Below are 18,001 nucleotides of genomic sequence, written 5' to 3'. Positions count from 1 at the left end.
TAAAAATTATATCATTTCCATTTCTCTACTGAAATTTCCTATCTTTTCAAACTTTTATCATAGTTATTTTTAGATTTATACCTGATGAATGCAACATCAGGGCCATGTTTTCTGGTTCTGTTTTCAGGTCTGTTTTCTAAAGAAATAAACTTACTGTTTATTTCTTTATAGTGGATCACATCATCTTTTCATGTATCCAATAACTTAGTTGAAGTGATAACTCATATGTTAAAGAATGGCAGTGGCAGAATTAAGAACACTGGAGACTGATGTAAATGATTTTTACTCTAGTCCAGAAAATAGTATGCCTTTCTGATTAAGCTCATTAGTGTGTGTGTGTGTATGTGTGTGTGTGTGTGTGCGCACGCGCACTGAGCCAATCTAGTGTCTCTACTGGGCCAGGGCTGTGTCATTCCTCTAGTTGGATTCAAGTGGCCACAAATTTCAAGTTAAGATTTGAAGGTGGGATCATAACCTTCCCACTACTTATGGTCTAGATTTTGAGTGCTGAGATTTGTCTCTGTTTTCCTGTCCAGGTCTGAGACATCAGCAAGCCCCTTGTGTGATGCTGACATGCAGTGGAAGGTTCTCTGCTTCCCTGCCTCTCCTACCTTACCAGGCCTCTCCATGGTACTCTGGGTGAGGTTTGGCGTGCTGGCAGGAATTATATTTGAAATATATATTAATGCTTCAAACCATTTCACGTATTCAACAAAGGATTATTATTATTATTATTATTATTATTATTATTATTATTTTAGAGAGAGAGAGACAAAGAGAGAGAATTTTTAATATTTATTTATTTATTTTCGTTCTCGGCGGACACAACATCTTTGTTTGTATGTGGTGCTGAGGATCAAACCTGGGCCGCACGCATGCCAGGGGAGTGCGCTACCACTTGAGCCACATCCCCAGCCCAGATAATCATTATTTTTTAAAACTGTATTTTGAAATAATTTTAGACCTACAGAAAAGTTGCAAAAAAATGTACCAAAAAAAATCTCATCTACTCCTCACCACACTTCCTGCATGATAAGATTTTTCCCTTGTTTGCTTCTGTTTCTTACTATTGTATACATCCAAATCTTCATCTGTCTACATGATCTCTCCCCTGAATCATTTCAAAGTGAATTCCAGATATAAAACCTTTTACTTTTGAATGCTTCAACTGCTTTACTTAAAACAAGTATCCCATGAGCATTAAAATCAGGAAATTAGCATCAAAACAGTAATTATCTAATCTGCAGACTTTTTAAGATTTGATCAATATCCCTGGCTCAGATTTCTATCCAGGATAAAAACTTCATTTAGTTATATCTGTTTAGTCTTTTCCGATCTAGAGCGGTCCTCCAGCCTTTTTTCAACCTTCCATAACCTCAGTGTGTTTGAAGAGTGCAAGTCATTTATTTTGTAGAGTGTCCCTCAACTTGACTTCTCTGATGTTTCTCCATGATGGTGTCCAGGTCGTGTTGGGCAGGGATACCACACCTATAGGATGCATCAAATCAGAAGGCACATGATGTCTTCATGTCCCTCTCCTGGCAGTGTCCACTTCATCAACCTGAGTAAGGTGGTCTCTGCCAAGATTCTCCTCTGTAAACTTTCTATTTTTCCCTTTGTTATCAGTATTTGTCTTGTGGGGAAATAACTCTGAGGATATCTAAATGTTCTAATTCTCATCAAACTTTGACCTGCTATGTTAGCATTTACTGATGATTTTGCCTGAAACAATTATTACTGTCAGGGTATGCTTTTTAGATTTCTGGGGCTGCCTTAACAAAATACCTTAAACTGGATAGTATTTCAATATTCTTGGGGATGGAAGTCTGAAATGGAGGTATCAACAGGGTGAGTTCATCTGAAGGCTGGGCGGAACCATTCCCAGCCTCTCCCTGGTGCTATAGTCAGGCTAGGCTGCCCAAGTCCGGCTAGGCAAAATAACCGAGAGGTGACAAGCATCTTGAAGGTTGAAGCAGGAACTACTTTATTGCCAGTGAACTCAGCAGGAACTGAGAACTCAAAGTAGCAGGCACCGAGGGTAGCAGGAGCCGCCTCTCCACCAGACTGCAGAGGTACATATACCCAACTAATTACACACAGCTTAACTTAATTGGCATCATCTTGACACAACAGTCAGTCATTAAGGAATCCTCATCATCTTAATGGCTTGCTGGTGTTACTTCACAAACCACTCCTTTTGGCATACTGCCAGGCACCATCTTAACTTTGTTGTGGCCCTCATTACCCTGGTTTCTGGGGACTTACTGGCTGTCTGGCATTGCTTGGCCTGCAGATGCATCCCTAGGATCCTCTGCCTGTACCCAGTGCTCTTCCTCTGTCTTTCTCAATATTTTTCCTCTGTGTGTCTGTCTCTGTGTCCAAATTTCCCCTTTTTATTGGATCAGGGCCCACTCTGATGACTTCATTTTAACTGATTACATCTGAGAAGTCCCTATTTCCAAGTAAGCTCATATTTTGATGGCCTGGAGGTTTAGGACTTCAATACATTTTTTTGGAAGATACAAGTGAACCCAAAACAGATGCCATGTTGTGATCCATGGCAGTTTTTAAAGGTTCTCTTGATAAAATTAATAGTTAAGAAATAAAATATTAAGATCTCTGAAGCTGAAAAGTGGCACAGCTATAAGACAGCTGGGATCTCATGGCCTACCTGCCTGGGAATGTTGTGGTCTACAGGTGTGACTTTAATGGCTCCTTGTGGTGAACCAATGTCCATATCCCCCACAAGTCCCAATGTTGTATTTTGTATACAGGCTGGTTGTCGGCTGCCTTTTTAAAGAGCACATGATTCTCCCCCTGGTATCTTCAGAGATGCCAGTTGAGCAAGGATACTGAGCGCCAGCCAGCACCAAGTCCAGGGTTGCTTTGGATCTCCTACAACAAGGCAGCAACAGCCAGCCCAGGTGTGTTGTATAGGGGCCACAAAGCCCCGTCCTGCCAAAGGCAGCCTTTCCATGTATTCAGTGTCTTGTGTGACATACCGTGTCCTTATGAAGTAGCTAATGGGTTGTCCCCTGCTTGTGGACTGACATGCTTCAGTAATGAAGGTTTCAGAAGGCACAGCGAGATGCTCAGCTCCAAAGCACTTGAAAGGTAAATTTTATGGCAGCCCAAGATGGTAATAAATATCCGGTCTGCCCTGGTAAGAAAAATGGGAAGAGTAGTGGCTATTAGGTGGCTCTTCCATTGGGACTGTCCACATGAGCCTCAGAATTAATGCTCTAACTCTGTAGGCAAAGGGGGCATTGCTGAAGTGAGCAGTTTTCATACTAGCCAGGGAGCAGTGCAGGTCATCATTTGCCTGTGGTAACCTGGGCAGTGAAAGGCGGGCAGAGCCAGCTCAGGCCCCGCATCCCTCGCAAGAGCACAGGTCCTCTGGGAGCATCAACTGCACACTACGTACCTCTGAGGTGGCATCACCAGAGGCCATGGAGGGAGGTTTGGTGATGTCTGCCTTATCCCCACAGTCTGCCCTAGGAGCCACATTTCTCCATTGCCCTGCAGAGGCTCAGGCTGACTCCCTATCATTGCCAGCAGGCCGCAGTGGGCTTCCTGGGGCTACCCTAGTAAGGTGCCACAAACTGGGTGGTTTACCTGAAATTTGTTGATTCACAGTTCTGGAGGCCTGATGTTTGAAGGTAGCAGCAGGACTGTGCTCCTCCTGGAGGTGCTGGGGAGGGTCTGCCCAAGGGCCCTCTCTTAGCCACCTTACTTCCTTGAATGTGGCCACAGAACTCTAGCCTTCCGTTTCTCCCTGTGCACATGTCTGTTTCAAATGCTCCTTTTCAGAAGGAGAGCTGGCCTATTGTATATACCCTACTTCAGAATCCTCTCCTCCTAACTAATTACATCTGCAACAACCTTATTTCCAAATACGGTCACATTTTGAGGTTCTGGGGGTTAGGACTTCTGACCTACTTTTTTTTCCCTTTAGGGCACAATCCTGCTGTAGGCATTGGTTGGCAGTGCCCTGCTCCCCTGGTCCTTTGACATCCCAAGGGTAATGAATGGCTGCACAATAATTTATTAACTGAGGTCTACTTGGCAAACGAGTCCCTCTTTCTCCTGGGCCGGCACTTCCCGTTGAGCAATGTGGCAGCCTGCCTTCCAAAATAGGCGGATGCTCTGCCAATCCATTAGCCTACCTGTCAAGTTAAAAGGAATGTGCTCCGCATTCATCTCCAACATACATGCGTATGTAAATTACACATGTGTAGGTTGTAATTTGTATACAAAAATGGATGGTGACATGTTACAGGAGAAATAAGCAGTATTTAAAATGTGTTGCTAAGCACTGTGACTTCATACTCTCATTAGCTAAGATCATAATGTCCAAATACCCTTGAGGTGAAGTTTCTCATTAATGATTCAGGATGTGAATCTGAATTTCTAACAACCTTCAGGTAATTCCGGGTTTTGTGGGGAAGGGTGCTCCTTGTCAGGTCTAATTAGATCCCTGGTATCTGTTATGCTGTTGATGAGAGGAGGTGTGAGCTCATTCCTCTCATACTGTTCGCTGTGCTGTATACAGATCAACTTCAGCATCCAGCATCCAGAGTGTCTTTTTGCAAGATTTTTCCTTTCTTTTTTTGGGGGGTGGGGTGGGGACCATGGAATGAACCCAAGGGTGCTTAACCACTGAGCAACATCCCCAGTTCTTTTGTATATTTTATTTAGAGACAGGGGTTACTAAGTGGCTTAGGTCCTCACTAAGTTGCTGAGGCTGGCTTGGAACTCGCAATCCTCCTACCTCAGCCTCTGAAGCTGTTGGGATCACCAGCATGTGCCACCATACCTGGCTTTCATGAATTTTCTTAATCTACTTGTCCATTTTGTAAAAGTTAGTTTAAATTCATTCATAATGTAACATTTGGGCATAATTCTTGTACTTGGGATACATTGAAGATAGAATCAGAGAATTCAATCACTCTATCCCTCAGACACGGTCCTGTGTGAGTTTCAAGACACTGAGAGTAAGTGTTGGGACACAGAGCCTGAGGTTTGTGACTCCAGACCTTCCTCAGGAGCCCTTAGGACCATGGGGCCAGCTGAGGGACAGTTTGCCTGTGGACAATTTTTATAGTGCACATAGTAAACAGTGACATAACAATTTGTTTTGTTTCTTTGGATTAAAAAAATGTGAACAGAACAGATTTTCATGTTAATATCAATTTCCCATCTAAATCATAGCCATCTTAATCAGAAGGAATTGCCTTAGCCATTGCTTACCTCCTGGTGATCCCAATACAGTTTCATTGTTGTGCATGATAGAAATTAAACATTTCATTTCAAAACCTGCAGGCACGTGTGTTTTAGCACAATCAACAGGAGTATGATATATGTGTTTTAAAAAGCTTTGCCCAGCATCGCCTGTGAGTGCAGATCAGGATGTGCAGGATGTAGACACTTATTTCTCCTCTAACATGTCACCATGTACTAGAAGTCATGGCTTCTGTGCTGTCAGGATCTCAGTCTCTGATTCCTCCTCTCACTGAATGGGCAACAGAGGAAGGCCCAGGTCTGGCAGGTTCCAGTGCTCTGCAGCCATGGAGCATATGGGTGCCCATATATCCCAGGATCTGGGATGGACTCCTGGAGTCTGGGGGAAGGAAAGCGCAGCAGGCCAGATTCTTTCCCACCCTGGACCTGGCGAGAGGCTTTGTGGCAGTGTTTGTACAATATCTGGTTGTGTGACAGGTGTGGAAACCAGGTGCTATTTACTAGCTTCTGAGCCTCCTCACACCAGGAGAGCCCTTCTTGTCAGATGAAAAGAGACAGATAGGAGATGCAGCCAGGGGCTTTCCCTCCCAGACCCTGCTCTGCACATCTGTGCTGGAGTTGGCCTTGCCCAACAATTGATGGGGATATATAATATTTAGGATTAAAGGGGAGAATAAGTTTCCTCTTATTCTCCCCTTTAATCCTAAATATTATATATCCAACTGCCTTGCTTTTAAAAAAAAATCCAATTTGTCAACCAGAAAAGACCCAACACTATCTGATGTTATGAACTAATATAATCTGGAGGATTTGGGACTCAACCCAGAAGACCTGAACAGCTTTTTGATTACATTTCAACATTTTCATTCTGCAATGCCACTGGTCACTTCAAAGAGAAAGTCCAACATTTTATAGCATAAGGGCTCAGTTTCCAGTGTAAATTACCCAAAACCTGCAGGCATTCCTCTCACAGAGAACAGGGAACATGATTGGAATGATAATGACAATGTTCATCATCCCTGTAGCAGTGGTAATCATCTGAGGGCGAGGCTGCTGCCCAGGAATTTTGGGCAAAGTTTGGAGACATTTTTAGTTGTCAGAACTAGTTGGAACAGGAAGGAGGGGGAACAGTTAGTGGCATCTAATGCACAGAGGGCAGAGTTGTTGACCCAATGTCTCCCCATGTATGGACGTCCTTCTACACAGAATGATAGCATCCAAAACGTCCAGAATGCCAAGGCCAACAAGCCTTTGGGTCCTGTTCTAGACGTCCGTGGCTTATAGTAATGTAACTAAACAAGCAAAGGCCAATGCCCTCAACCTGGAATCTTGAAAACAAGCAAAACATGTTCCCGAGGTGAGTGCGTGGTCAGTGGAGGTGGCTGAAATAGCTCAAGCTTATGGGGGGTTTTCAGTCCCTGAAGCAGAAAATGCAGACTTTATGGAGGGGAATCTGTTTTACACAAAGGTGGGATGCAGTGGGAAACTTTAGGTGGAGCAGATCTGTTCCTTCGGAAGAGCGTTCAGTGGTTCCCAGCATAATGACTGTTTTCTCAGACACTGATACAAAGAAGAGCAGAGATAAATGTCCTTGGTGGCTTCCCCCACACACCCATCCAGGGAATCCAGGCTTTCAGCCATTTAAATTTTTCTCAAAGAAAGGTCTAACCTCTTTCCAAATGATTGCAACCTATTTTCTACCATGAACCATGAGTGCCTTGAGCTGATTATCCTCAAAATTATCAGGACACGCGGTGAAGGGACATATGGCTACATAGGAAAATGAGTGTCGCCCTGTAGAACAGCAGCGTGAAAGAAGCTCGTGCAGGGAGAGTTGTCTTCAGGCAGGGACTGTGGCCTGGTCTCCATCCTGTCTCCTGGCACCGTCCAGACCATATGTCCCCTTCACAAGTCCTTGCTGCCGTCACCAGGGGTGCAGAGACGGGGGGACTCAGAGAGAGTGCTCCCACCCTCCTCACACTCACTCAGTAGTGGAGTCCAAGTGTGGGGACTGTACATAGCCCTCAGCGCTAAGGGGTGACGCATAAGTATGTGGCTTTCCCTGAGTTCTTGAGTCCTTCTAGGAAATTACTGGAGCTGAGGACAGTTTGGAGAACACCCCCCCCCGCCCCGAGCATCTGATGATGCTATTTCATCAGAAATGAATACGTCTTGGGGACTGTGCCCCCACACCTTGCAGTTTGGCTAACTCTGGACCCCCAATCCTTTTGAAAAACAGAAATGAAGACCTGAGTATCAGATGGCCCCATGGGCCACCTCAGGCCCTCAAGGATCAGGAGGACATCACCCTCTGTGCTTGGTCTAGGTAAGGGATCCCACATTAGATCCTCTCATGGGGGATCCAATTAGTTGATGGAGGGTACAGGGAAACCAAGGGCAGTGGCCTGTGGCTTAGTGAGACTGAACATGCATTTTTTATCCCTGGCTTCCTCCAAACAGCCTATGCTTCTTTAAGAAAATCAACTTCTTTAAGAAAGTAACATAAGTTTTATTTGCCAATGAATGAGAAAAGAAAGATAAAAAAAATAGACACTTGTTCGGTTGGCTGCAGCCTCCATGTCTATATGCCAGTGCAGGCTCCACCCCTGAGGATCTGCAGGGCCAGAGCTCAGAACCACTGGTTGTGGAGCTGGAGAGACTCTTGCAATGGGTCTAAAGCTTTTCTCCCAGTTCCAAGTGGTGGGTTATGGGAGGGCAGGTGAGAGAATTGTCCTTCTTCTCCTGGGAGGTCCAAGGACAAGACTCCTGGTTACACACAGGGCTCCAGGGAGATGATGACTCCTCCTGGCAGACACCTGCCTCCCTCTCAACACAACTGGAAAGCTATTGGCCCAGACCATTCAGGACACTATCCCTCTGTGAAGGACCCCACAGCACATATGACAAGGTGGAACATAGATTCTTTGGGAACATGATTGCACCGGGGAGCAAGGAACCAAGGAACCATTTCTACCTGTCTGAAGACCATGTGTAGTTCAGAGCAGGTCACCAGAGTTCATACAGGGCCTGTGGCTGAGCAGGTTGGCCTGATTCTCCCTGGGGAGATGTTTATGGACATCCTTAGAACTCAGAAGGACTTAAAATTGTGTCACCCTGCTGAAGCCAGTACTGTGCTTCTCTACTCTGTATCAGGCTTCACTGGGGTCCTTGAGAGATGCTCTTGATCACTTGGAGGGCAGGGAAGCAGGGAAGACATGGGGAACCCCCAGAACCATCAGTCAAGGCAATAGGCACAGAATCTGCTGAGGTGAGCCCTCTGTAGCATAGGCACTGGCATTCAGTGTTCACTGATTCATGCACAAAGCAGGATCACAAGGAAAGCACGCAGCCAGGATCAAACCCGTCAGTCTGTCTCCAAAGAATTTCTGCACTTAGCTTAGGATATGTCCGTTGTCGTCTGGTTTAATTAAGCAAGCCAAGGATCTTCTTCCCCGAATGCTTTTCTGGGAAAAGAGCCAGGCTGGGTCTAATAAAGCCAGTATTTTCTACATTGCCATATTTTCAGAGATGATTTAGCTTATTTCCATTGTCATTCAACACCCCCTTAGTCAAATGCCAGCACCTCCATCAACATGGCCTCATCTGCAAAGTCTGGAGAGGAGTTTGGTAGGACAGTCGCACTGCCCAGGCCAACAGGTAGCAGGCCATTTCTGGCCCCTGAAGAGAAGAGGTGGGGAGGTCAGTAACTGCTCCAAACAGGGGCAGCCTCTGCTTACCTCCCTAAAGGGGGCTTGCTCCTGGGAAGGACACAGCTCAAAAGAGTGGGTCAGAAGCCACACAGCCCAAGCTGGGAGGGGGTGCCACCCTGTCTGGCATTCAAGAGGCTTCCAGGTAGAAGCACAAAGGGTCACAAGACCCTCTCCTTGCTCCTGCCCTGCTATGGGATGCAGGGGCTTTAGCCCTGAGGACACCAAGTACATTTGGTACAGGCACAAGCTGTGATCCATCTTTAATTTTGGGATGAAAAAATGCAGGAAGCCATGAATGTGGCCCGTGTGTAGTCAAGGAGACTTTGGAGCTGATGAAGGTGAGTGGGTGGGTGTGGGAGGTGTAGGGCCATGTTTCAATCTCCACTCACCTGGGATCCTGACTCAAGAGGTGGATGTCTTTGTGGTCATCCCTGGGGTCTATGGAAGTCCATTATTTAGTCTAGAGTCTGACAGAAGATGGTAGGACACAACCGTTCAGTGGCCACCAACTTGTTCAGACCTTACTATGATCTCTATGTCAATTAATTACATCATAAAAACCCTAAAAGTGGGAAAAATCCTTGCTGAAATGGACACTGAGAAGTTCAGTGACTTGCCCCTGGGACCCCATGGCCAGTAGGGAGCAGAACTGACCCATGGCCTCTGCCCTATGAGGTCCAAGCTGCCCTTTAGGGGATGAGAGCTGGACTCAGCTCATGGCCCCAGCTCAGCAGAAAGGCAGGACACCTCTCCTGCAACACATAGTTGAAATGGAGCAACTCTTATGGTGCAAGCCCCGCTCTAGAACCTGGGAAGGAGAAAGATGGGGCTCCAGCTCCCTAGGAGGTTTTGCTAGGTGTGAGATGGAGGCCAGGTAGGATAACACACAGAGTGCCACTGGGGAACAAGTGAGATGGCAGAAAGACTGAGTCAAGCTTTAGCTGGGTGTCCAGGAGAGGACCTAAGGAGAGCAGAGCTAGGACCAGGCAGACCTGTGTCGCAGGGAGAAGCACAAATCCATGAGTCGGCTGGGAGATCCTTCTCATCCTCTCATCCCCTCTCATCTTCAGGACATCCCCAACACAGGGAGCACAGCAGGGTGCTCCCCGCCCACCTCAAGGCCAGGGAAGGAAGCTGTGTCTTTCTCTAAGTGCAGCAGAAAGGAGTGGCAGGTTTTGAGTTGGAGGGCAGCAGGGTCGGATTCATGGTTTTCTGCCTGGGAGGACTGGAGCTTGGACCCCGATGGCAGCCAATGACAGGTGAAGGATTTGAGGTACATTTTACAAATTAATAAGGTGTAAGACCTGAACCTAAAATTAATATCGCATGCCTCCTCAACAGCTGATAGAACCAGGAGAGACCGTTATGGTCCAACCACAAGTTCCATCCCTCACTCAGCTTGTGGACAAATAGCCAGCAGCCTTCCTGTCCCACGACCAGACACAGGGCCTGCTAATCCCTGCAATTTCCCAAAATGCCAGTCACATCTTCTTGCAGAAACTAGGGGGTGCCCACCTCCTGGCACGCCCTCTGCCAATGGCTCCCCATATGGTCCATTGTGTCCTGCAGGGTCTTTCTTGCCCAGGCTGTGAGCATTTGTGGTTCTGTCTGCTGCTCTCATCTGTCCAGTGCTATGTGCTCCACTCACAACCCAGATAGGAACCCCTCCCTCACCCACAGGTGGACAAGAATTAGTCCAGGCAAGGAAGGCACTCAGGTTTGTATCCAGTGTGCATGAAGGGGACAAGAGCCCTCCAGGCTCTGAGTCAGTATACTCGGGTGGTGGTGTCCCCACAAATTTCATTCAAGTCCTAACCCCTGGTACCCATGTGAGCTTATTTGGAAATAGGGACCTTAAACATGTAATACAGTTAAAACATGATCCCACTCAGGTAGGGTGATGCTAATCCAATGACTAGAAAAGTGAAATTCAGACACAGACACAGAAGATGGCCATGTGGTGACAGGAACACATGGGAGCAATATTGCCACAAGCAAAGGAAGGCTAAGGATTATGAGCAGCCATTTAAGCTGGCAGAGGCAAGGAAGGACCCTCCCCATGGGCTTCTGAGGGAATGTGGCTCATTGAACTTCTGGCCTCCAGAACAGTGAGAAAACATACATTTCTGTTGTTACAAGTCATCCAAGTTGTAGTGATTTCCTGTAGCAACCCAAGGAATCCAGGTGGGGCCCAAGAACACACATTTCTGACAATTTTCTGGGTTTGTTTATACTGCTGGGATCACCATTTGAAGACCACTGGTTCAGGTAATGGGGGTTAATCTGGAAGAATGTGGAGGTTGCCACAGTTTTTCAAGGGCCTCTTAGTCCTGAGTCCAGGACTGGGACAGCGAGTGGAGTCCTGCTCTCAGGGCTCAGTATGAGGATAGGAGCATTCAGACCCAGTACCTATAGAGCCAGGGATAGGAAGAGGACAGGTGTGGCATTTCCCACCCCTGACCTATTGCTGTCACCCCAAGAAGACACTGCATTTAACTCAAGGGAGGAGAATGCATCATGCACAGGGAGGCCATGTCAGTAGGATGGGGACAGGAAGGGCCTCTCATTTGCAACTGCACTTGAACACCCAAGGCTGTGAGAGGTCAGGGCTGCACCATGGGGGAGAAAGGGTAGCGGGTGTTCGGACATAGTGAGCCCAGGCTGTTGAGTGGCTTCCCTGATGGACTCTTTTGACCTGGAAATGAGGACAGTCCCCTTTCTACTATAGGGAAATAGCTTCCTCACCATAGTCTGTGAATCCAGTCCCTATCCAGACTCTCACCCAGCTGTGACACTGACCAGGCTTCTGTCTTAGTAGGAGGTAAAGACAAGGTAAAGTCATCTCCTTGCAGCTAATTTCTTGATATTCTTATTTTTTTTTTAAATCACACTTCTGAAATATCAAGGTGGACTTGAGTTTTATTCACATATTTTTTTCTAGCTAGGAAAACATTGAACTTTTGTTCAGTTTCTGTTCTTTTAAAGAGAGCAGGGTAGAGTTGAACACAGTAGGGCAACAAGCAGCATGCAACATAGGTACTGCGGGATACTTAAGCACACAGCAAATGGGAAAAACCGCATCAGCATCACTCTGTACCTGCAGCGTCAGACCTGGCGTAACCAGCTCTAGAGTTAGAAGCCATTAGGAGCCCATCTGCGTTTTCAAGTAGCCACCTCTTCTCACACAGAAGCGACTTCACAGCCACCCCACAGCCAATTCCTCTGCCAGGGTCCCCCAATCTCCAGTAACCAAGGAAATCTCTGCCGAAGGATAAGTTCCAGAAACCTCACTTAAAATCAGCAGCATTAACAAAGTTTTCGAAATATTTCTTCTGTCCAGTTTAATCATAATTTACTCAAGCTCTAAAATGTATTAAAATATACTTCAACGTTCTCCTAACTATATTTATATATAAATCCCTGAGAAGATACCTGTCAACTTGAAATTCTCTATTTAGAGTTAATAAACACCCTGGGTGCAAGCAGAGGCCCCAAGCCTGCGCCCTCTGTGCTGTCCCATGTCAGGAGAGCAGACCAGGCCACCCTTCCTAAAAGTGGGAGGGGTTGGTGCTGAGGCGGGACCCCAGCGCAGGAGCGGCGGGGCCTGCTGCTCACTCATCCTTGGGGACTCAGAGGTCCTGACCTGACAATGCAGCAGGGCCACCATAATGCTTCTCAGGAACTCCTGGTTCTGATTTTTTTAGACCTCAGGACAGCTGGTGCCAAAGATGAGCAAGGAGTTTAACCAAACTGGGAGAAGAAAAGAGGCCAAGAAAGAAAAGGAAGGGGGAACTAAAGAGAACGTAAAGAGGATTTCAGGGAAGGAATGTGAAAGCTGGAGGAGACACTGTGGTGGGTCCTCGCCCATCAGCACCTGATGATAAATGGAGGGTGGAGCCTCAGTGACGAGGTGTCGCTGTTCAAAGCAGTAAAAACACACACAAATGACGCCAGCTGGACTGTCAGGGAGACCAGGGCTGGTTTCTCTCCGCCTCAGGGACCAGACGATCATATCTTCTCTGCGAATCCCATACCCAGAAAAGTTCACCCTAACAATGTTGCCTAAGAAGGGACTGGCTCACTGAGCCTCACAAGCCTACTCAAGGTTACCCAGCTTACTCACTCTCTAGGTGGAGCTAATCACAAGCCCAGCTGATGCCCCCACATGCCTCCCCCACCCTTCTCACAGTGACACTATCAAGCCTGTGCAGGAGAGTCCCACTTGAGGATATCTGTCCTTGTGCTCCCACAGATCCCCAAATTGAGAGACTCCAAAGGCCACCTGCTGAGAAGCATCCAGACTTCTCTTCCTGACCTCCTGCACTGCCTGCCCAAGACTGGGCACAGTGTCCACTGGCTGTCATGTAGCCCACTCCAAAGAGGCCGAGAAAATAAGAGCAAAAGCCTCCTCCTTAGAGAGAGGAAAGAGGGGAGAGACATTGTCCTTGAAGGAAAACACTCCTGGAAAATATGCTTCCACACAGCCACAGTGACAAGTGCTGGGCACCTGGTCCAGAAGCCACCTGGACCCCACCCAAGGACATCCCAGAGAAGGGCCTCCCCAGGCAGCCCACAGTGATTTGATTCTGGAGAGAGGTACTGGTGAGAGTTTGCACCAGGCTCTGCATGGACACTTCCTGCACTTGAGTCCTTTGGGCTTCACAGACAAGTTCTTCTGTCTGGGGGTACACCTCAGCTCCCCTCCTGCCAGTCAGCTCTCCCAGGCATCTGTCACTCTTACTTCATGAATCCCACCAGGTCATGGCCACTCCCATGAAACAGGGAGTGTGGCGGGTTCACCTTCAACTCTGCCAAAGAAACTGCTGGGCTGACCCCAGTTTGCTGGCCTAGTAGACTTTCTAAATGCATGTATCTCTAGAGCTATCTTGTGGACACCTGCAGTATTTCTGGCCAAGCCCCATGCTGGTCAGGTGTGTCCTATGCAGCTGGTCAAGGCTGGAACAAACAGGAGAGGAGGCCCCAGAACAGAAACTGAAGAAATCACCTGTCTTGCTGTTGACAGTCCACCCATCACTGTACACTGACAATGGGTTGTGTGAGGTAGGGGGCTGGATGGGACCAGGAATGTGCACTTCTGATCAGGTAGCAACAGAGACATGGCTTGACAGGGTGTGGGGCTCCATACCATTCCCAGTGCATAGGTCCCATGGTGGATAGCAAGCAGGATTACTTGGCAATGCAGTGGCAGGCAGATGCCGAATCAGCCAGAACAGACACTGCCTAACACTGGCTGTTCCAATGACAATTTGACATTCTTACAAAGTTAGAGTCTTTTTTGGGAGCTCAGGATAGGTGTCCAGGAAGAGCAACCCCCAAGTGAGAGGAGAAGCTGCAGTTCTCAACACAAGCTGCAGTGTACTCTCCTGGGAACTTAAACACTGGGGTTCTTCTCCCTCAGAACAACACAGTTCCAGCCTCTGCAGTAGGAGTAAAGGCAGGAAATGTTGACAAACTGCCTGGTGGTCCTCAGGGAACCCAGTATTGAAATCGATGTATTAGAGGCCATTTGGCACTGCCTGGCTGGGTGCTCAGCTGATGAGGGAGGAGCTTGTGGCAAGCTAGGTGAAGCTGTGGATTCCATAGACATGGCACCGAGATGCTACAATGCCAGGGACCCAGAAAAGACAACCTCCAAAGATAACTGAGGTCAAGAAGATGTGGCCAAATCCAACTTCCAAGCCACAGGGGTGATCCACAACCAACAAATATGCATAGTTCTAAAGGTGGGTCCAGGACTCTGTGGCATTCATCTTGATGTCTTTCTGGGATTAAGGAGAAACATGCTAAAATCTGATTCTGAAACACAGTACTTTTATCTCACCAGTCTCTCCAACAGCCTGGGAACAGCCTTATGATCTGATAAGTGGGGAAGGGCTGGTGTGAGATCCCCAATTGCTAAACACCCCGAAGGTGCTGATGGGAAGCCGCAAAGAGAACCCAGAGCCACCCACTGCCTGCATCATGAGACAGATAAGTGCGTGTTAGCACGTATCCAGGGTTATAGTAAAGAGCTTCCATAGTCTATGATAGTTTTTGAATCCATGGTTCCCAGTATTTCAAATAAATATTTAAATAAAGTGCATGTGTAACAGATACTCTAAGATCCAGTAAGAATTTCTCAGTCTTTGGAGATAAAAGCATGAAAAGAAAACTCCCCTGAGAGCTCAGGGCCCAGGCAAATCACATCTGCATCCTGCCAAAGTCCCCACATCCTGGACATCTTATACAGTTGGCATGAGGACGAACTAAAGATCAGGGACAATCATCAAAGGAGAAATAAAAGTAAACTCCACTTGAGCCTGGATGAGAGGGCTGCCCTGAAAATGCCAAATACTCCTAGAAATTTGCCCAAAACGAGCTTGTTAAAACTCAGTTCTAGCATCCTGTTCCTAAAAATCACCCTCCTGCACCCTTCAGCAGTTCCATTCCTCTGGGATCCTATCTTTAGTGAATTTTTTACATTTTAAGGATATACAGATTTGACTAATCTAAGAGCATGTAAGACTTAATTTTGTATTTCCAGTAATCATTTGTTGAGCTCACCCCACTTATTATTATATCCAATAAAAGATTTCCTATGCAGTTTTTCCAAAGCCCCCTGTTTAAAATGAGTCTAGCAAGAAATGCAGTTAATATATTGTTTCCTAATAATTTGACAATGATTTTCATTATTATTACCGTATGAACAAGAGAGATTTAAAATAAGACACTGAAATCTGAACTATTTCATTTGATAATTTTGCTGTAAAAGTCAATGCCTCCATCAAATAAAAACAAATATTCAGCATCAATTAATCAAATAGGAAAATCTACACCAAAGCACACCCACAATGAGATGGAAAGGCAAAAGCCAAAACCAATGGCAAAAAGGAGAATCCCGTGAATTGTGTGAATTCATACAGCTCTCACAAATATTTTTTGCTAGATACAGCATTTTAAACCAGGGGTCTTCAGACTCATATATTAAAACTGCCTTAAATTCAAACATCCCCATCACGTGTAAAATGCTGCAGATTGTTATATAATGATTAAAAGTACAAAATTATGCAAAAAAAAAAGCCCTGCCCTTTGATAAATTGGTTTTTAAAAATTCTTAATTGAGGTTCTCTAAAGGGAGACATTAAGTGTACTGCCCGCTAGGTGTATTGATTGCTAGGGGAAGGAGGGTTAGGCAAATCAACACGTGCTGTTCCCAGCTCCCTCTTGGGAACACTTGACCACTTCCTGGGATCCCAGAAGGCAGCTGTCAGGAGAAGTGGCACAGCGCGATATGAACCGGCGGGGGGCGGGGGCAGCCTCTTTAGTGCCTCTCCACCTTCTCCATGGTCATGCCCCCGCCCCCGCCCTCCTCCCCACTGGGGCTCTGCGCCCCCCGCAGCGCTAGCCTGACACAGGCCCTCTGCCCATCCACCCCTTCACGTCCTTTTCCTCCAGCACGGTGCCCGCTTTTCCTTCTGAGCTTCCTCCTGGCGCTTCCTCTCAGCCTCTTCTGCCTTCTTCGTTTCTTCCTTGGCCTCCTTGTATCGCCACATGGGGATCTGCAGGTCTGTGCTGTCTTGGTGCTGCCCTTGCGGCCTATGCGCTCTGGCTGGAAGGTAGGCGCAGGCGCCTTGCTGATGCGGACCCTGGGGACAACCACACCCGGCCGCACACTGCTCAGGCGCAGGAGCTGCAGGGGCAGGAGGCTGGCCTTCCGCCGGGCAGAGGCTGACCCCTGGGCCACTGGCAGGTAGAAAGACGGGGGACTGAGTCTTGGAGCCTCCTCTCTGGAGCCCCCCACCACCTCAGAAGTCCGAAATTGCTGTTCAGCACCTTCTGCCTCCTCCCTCTCTTGGGCAAGGGTGTCCTGGTCCCCCTTAGCTGCCAGGATTTCCTGCACTGCCAGTCGCCGTTTTCCAACACAGGGAGGGTCCTCAGGACATACAGTTTGGCAGACGATGGCCACAGCAGGACTATAAAGGCTTGTGGTCATCCTGACCATATGGTCAAGGACGCCCCCATCCTCCAGGCCCCGGCCTGAGCGCGAGGTCAGCCCGGACCGCAGGAATTCAGCGAGCCTCTGCAAGCAGTTTTTGGAGGCTGCAGGCTTCAAAACCGCCTCCGCGGTCAGCGGCAGCTCTAGCCTGTACTTCTTCCCAAACTCTTCAGGGCAGGGTCGTTCCAGCAGCCTCTGCATGAGTTGGATGGCCTCCACCCTGCCTGTGTAAGCAGCCCACTCCTGGGGTGACATCCCGCGGACGGCTGCCCCGGTCATGTACATCTGCCCCTGAAAAACAAGAAGCACAAATGGGTGGCTGCAGCAGCAATTCAAAGAATGGAACAAAGGTTAAATTTCCAAAACCTAATAACAAGCTCTATCTTGGAGCCACTGCCACCTGCATGTGACAGTCACCTACTGCATTTACCACTGCAACAAGAAAAGGTTTCTCATGCATCATTTGATGTTTTTGTCTTTTCTAAATAAAAATTTGTCTGAATCTAAATCATGATTTTTTTTTTTTTAAAGAAATAAGATTCCAGCGGAGCACAGTGGCTCACTCCTGTAATCTCAGCAGCTCGGGAGATTGAGGCAGGAGGATTGATTGCAAGTTCAAAGCCAGCCTCAGCAATAGCAAGGCACTAAGCAAGTCAGTGAGCCCCTGTCTCTAAATAAAATACACAATAGGGCTGGGGATGTGGCTCAGTGATTGAGTGCCTCTGAGTTCAATCCCCGGTACCCAAAAGAAAGAAAGAAGATTCCATAGCTCTCTGCCAATGGAGACATGACTAGACAACAAAAATGACTTGAGATCACTTGATGATGCAGCTGGAGTGCTCTAAATGCTAATGGTAACAGTCACTTTCAAGGCACTTGGTACCATCTCTTCTGTCCTATCACCTGGAGGGCTGCTGTGGGTCCTCTTTTGTGGGAAATGGTGGTCCTTCACCTCTCCCACTGGGTAGTTAACTGGCTGGGGTACTGCAGCCCATATTCCTATAGACCAGACAGTGGGCTATTCCAAAACCGAGGCCATATCTTATGCATTTTT

General features: G+C 47.3%; 1 pseudogene; it reads right to left on the bottom strand.

Moving 5' to 3' along the window:
* Positions 1 to 16,387: 16,387 nt before the first annotated feature.
* Positions 16,388 to 17,608, bottom strand: LOC124078515 (ankyrin repeat domain-containing protein 33B-like; annotated as a pseudogene).
* Between the last annotated feature and the right edge of the window lie 393 nt (positions 17,609 to 18,001).

Source organism: Marmota monax, unplaced genomic scaffold (genome assembly GCF_021218885.2).
Source record: "Marmota monax isolate L192 unplaced genomic scaffold, Marmota_monax_Labrador192_F-V1.1 WCK01_AAM20220418_F8-fsc02021, whole genome shotgun sequence".
Classification (NCBI taxonomy): Eukaryota; Metazoa; Chordata; class Mammalia; order Rodentia; family Sciuridae; genus Marmota; species Marmota monax.
This window is presented reverse-complemented; position numbering and strand designations above follow the sequence as displayed.